The sequence below is a fragment of the Alligator sinensis genome, unplaced genomic scaffold, assembly GCF_000455745.1.
Source record: "Alligator sinensis unplaced genomic scaffold, ASM45574v1 scaffold1619_1, whole genome shotgun sequence".
Taxonomy (NCBI): domain Eukaryota; kingdom Metazoa; phylum Chordata; order Crocodylia; family Alligatoridae; genus Alligator; species Alligator sinensis.
In genome coordinates this window covers 123,531-127,039 of record NW_005843332.1, presented here as the reverse complement: position 1 = coordinate 127,039, position 3,509 = coordinate 123,531, and positions in this window count along the sequence as shown.

Here is a 3,509-nt window from a genome sequence, read left to right as displayed (position 1 = left end):
CCGGCATGGCCGGGCTCTGCTCCTGCCCGCGGATCTCCCCGCCTTGGACCGGCGCCTCCCGCAGCTGCTGCTTTACTGGCCGTGGGGCCGACCGCCTTGGGGATCCTCTCTCCCCCGCCCCCGACTTTCCCTTACAGCCTGGACAACCGGAGGGCCTTTTCCTGCCTCCTCCTCTCCTGTCCAGAGACCCCCTGGCTCCTGCTCCCCCAGAGTCCCCTCGGGCTGCCCGGGGCTGTGTAGGGAGGGCGCACGGCTGCCCCGGGCTCCAGCGCAGCCGCCACCGTGTCCCCAGGAGCGGCCTCACCCAACGGGGGCCTGGGCTCTCACTCCCCCTGCACTCACACATGGCACCTGCTGACCGCGGGGCTGCCTGTGGGGAAGGAGACAGCACAGGCATCACTATGTGATGGGAGACTTGGGACTGTGGCCCCAAGGTCTGTCCAGCCCCGAGGCTCCTGACTGTCCCCCACTCAGAGCAGCCTCGGGTCAGCCTTGCTTCCTCTCCCACCTGCAGGGACCCAGCTAGCTCCAGAAAATGCCCCAACCACAGCTCTCAGCCTCCCCAAACCCAATGCCTGCCCCCGGCCTCCTCCAGGACCTGCAGGTGCCCGCAGAGTGGCCCAGGTCCCCCATCCCCACCATCCCTCCAGGGCTGCCAAAGCACTGGCTCCCCACCCCTTGGCACCCACAAGGGACACGGCTCCCCCCACTGCCCCTGCCTCCCCCTGCACTGCCCTGCACATGGCCCTGGCCTCCCAGCCACCACCCACCCAGGGCCCCACAGCCATGGCTGCACCTCCTGCCCCCAAGGGCACACAGATGCCCTGGATGCGTTCCACAGCCCAGATGCCCCTGCCCAGGTGGGACTCAGACAAAGTCCCCTGGACCGCTCCCCAGATTGCTCCAAGAGGGCAGGGTCTGCCCACCCCTGGCCCCAGTAGGTTCCCAGGGACCAGAGACGCCAGTGCACTGCCCCTGCCCCCCCAGCCCTCACTCCCAACCCGCAGCCCCCTGCCCCGAAGCAGGTCCCGGGCTACAGCAGCACCCCCCTCCCTGCAGCGATGCCTGCCCCAGGCTGGAGCCGCTGGACAGGCAGGGTGACCCTCCCCGATCAGCAGCACCTCCTGCTCCAGCTCGCCTGCACTGCCTCCCCTCATTTCTGAGTTCCCCTCCGGGCAGCCCCTGCCTGGCCCTGGAGCCGCCTTCCTGCAAGACTGTGGGGCTGGGCAGGGGCTTTCTAGGCAGGTGGGTGCTGTGGGGCTTGTGGGGGCTGTGGAGATGAGATGGAGGGCCAGGAGGGGCCATACAGGGTGAGTCAAGGAGGATCCTGTTAGGACATGGTAGTGGCCTGGGGGCTGCACATGAAACTGGGGAGTGTCCAGGCTATGGGGGAGGAGGGGTGGAGGAGCCATGGGGGGTGCATTGGTGGAGCCAGGGGACCCTGCCAGGAGCAGTGTGGAGGCCCCATGGAGGGTGTCAGGGCAGGGCAGGCTCTGGGTTGGGAAAGCGGGTTGTGGTCCAACCTCTCCCATCACATATTTGTATTTCCTCCTTTCTCATAGATCCCTCAGGAGACAGGACACTGCCACCAGGCAGTCACCAAGTGCCCGGTTCCCCTGGGCACAGGTCAGGCCTGCAGACCGGAGGGGGATCATCCAAAGAACATCACTTCTGGGGATGTGTCTTTCCCAGTCAGACCCAGGTGCAAAGAGACTGGGACTGGGACGTACTTGGGTTGCTCTCACACAGGCTTTTCCTCCAGCAGTCAGGCAGCAAACTCTCAGCAAACAGCCTGCTCCTGAGGCTGCCCTGGCGCTGGCCGGGCTGCACGAACCCTCTGGAGTCCCACCGCGCACACCCTGTGTGCTTCCCAGGCCTGGCTGTGCTGACCTACCCAGATGGGCTTTCTATTTGGATCCCAAACCTTAACATGCTCTGTTTGAGCTTCCCTTGAAGCCAGCCCAGGCATCGGGGAGCCTTGGCCCTTCGGGCTCTGACCCAGGCCTCCCAGTCCCATCCTCCTGGCTCTCTGCATTCCCACTGCCCAGGGTCTCTCTTTCACTTCTCTCCCAGAGAGGGACTTTACCTCTCTTGCAGATGAACTCTGGGCACCGGGAGTCCTATGCAGCAAAGCAGGAGGATCCTGCCCAACACGACAGCAGGTAGAGGTCTCCTCTGCTTCTGCCTTCTGCTTTCCCCCTGGTGTCCCTGGGAGTGTCTTTTCCAACAGTCCCTCCTGGGTGTGCCGGAGAGGGCAGGGCTCTCCAGGTGCTGGGGCTCCTCCTCAGTGCTGCTCTGCTGTGTCTTCATATGCAAACCAGCCCACTGTAATCTTGGTGGCCCCTTCCCCAGGAGCTGAGTTACCCCTCCCTTTCCTTCCCCCTGTAAGTCATATCAGCCTTAACCCATTCTTTCCCCAGTAACAGAAGGTACAAGAAAGGGAAACTGAGGCAGGGAACATGAATGTGAAAACCCCACAATTAAGCCCACAGATATTATAAACAGCCCCTATTCTGGTCACAGGCCCAGGGCCCCAGGGGATTTACTGCCTCTACATGGCATAGGAGGATCTTCCTGCTCAAGTCCTCCCTGAGCCCAGGCAGATTGGGCCCATCATATGCTGCACTATCTGCCCAGGGGGGCTGCCCAGAGTGCCCCATAAAGTAAACAGATGTCTGCCACTAAAGGCCAGAGCAAACTGATGTCACCCTCATCGTGGCCACTTCTGTGATGTAACAAAGGGCATGGACATTTGTTTGCTCACTGTTTGTTCAATAGTTTGGTTTTTTACTGGTTGCACACAGGGGATACAAAGCACTCTCTGTTTCCACTCTAAGCGATCCTGACTTTTCAACTCCATCATTTCTACAAAAATACTCCCAAATATCACTGTTAAGTGCATAAGTTGATACATGAACATAAATTGCATATATGACCATATAAAACATAGATGTTCCATATATGTGACAAAGTAGGCTGCAACCTATGGACGTCCACGACTCTTTGAACAAGTAAAGCTATGAGGTGCCAGCCAGCCCCACCCAGAGCCAGGGGACCCCCAGTGTCCTTTCGCCCATCATCTTGTGTCCCTGCATCCTAGCTCCTGACACATCCCACCCCAGAAGTGGCTGCATCCTAGTGCTAGGCTGTGGCCCCAGCTGATGCTCCCTCCTAAGCTCCACAGGCCTCAATGGCTCAATATGTCCACTGTCCTGCTCCAGGTCCGACATCTGCAGGAGCTGGGAGGAGAGTTGAACCAACTGCACTGCCCAGTCAGCCCAGCTCCTGGAGTTGGAGCCAAGGCCAGGATGATGGATGGGCCTGGGCAGCGTGGTCTGTTGCTGGCCCTGGCCTGTTTCTCAGCTGAGTACAAGCACCACTACATGAGCTCCTGTGTCCCAGTGCCTGGACCAAACAGAGCAACACCTTGGCATGCTCCTCTGGTCTGAGCCAGTGGTAGGGCATGCTCTGTTTGCTAGGAGTGAGCAGCATGTCTGATGAGTACAGGG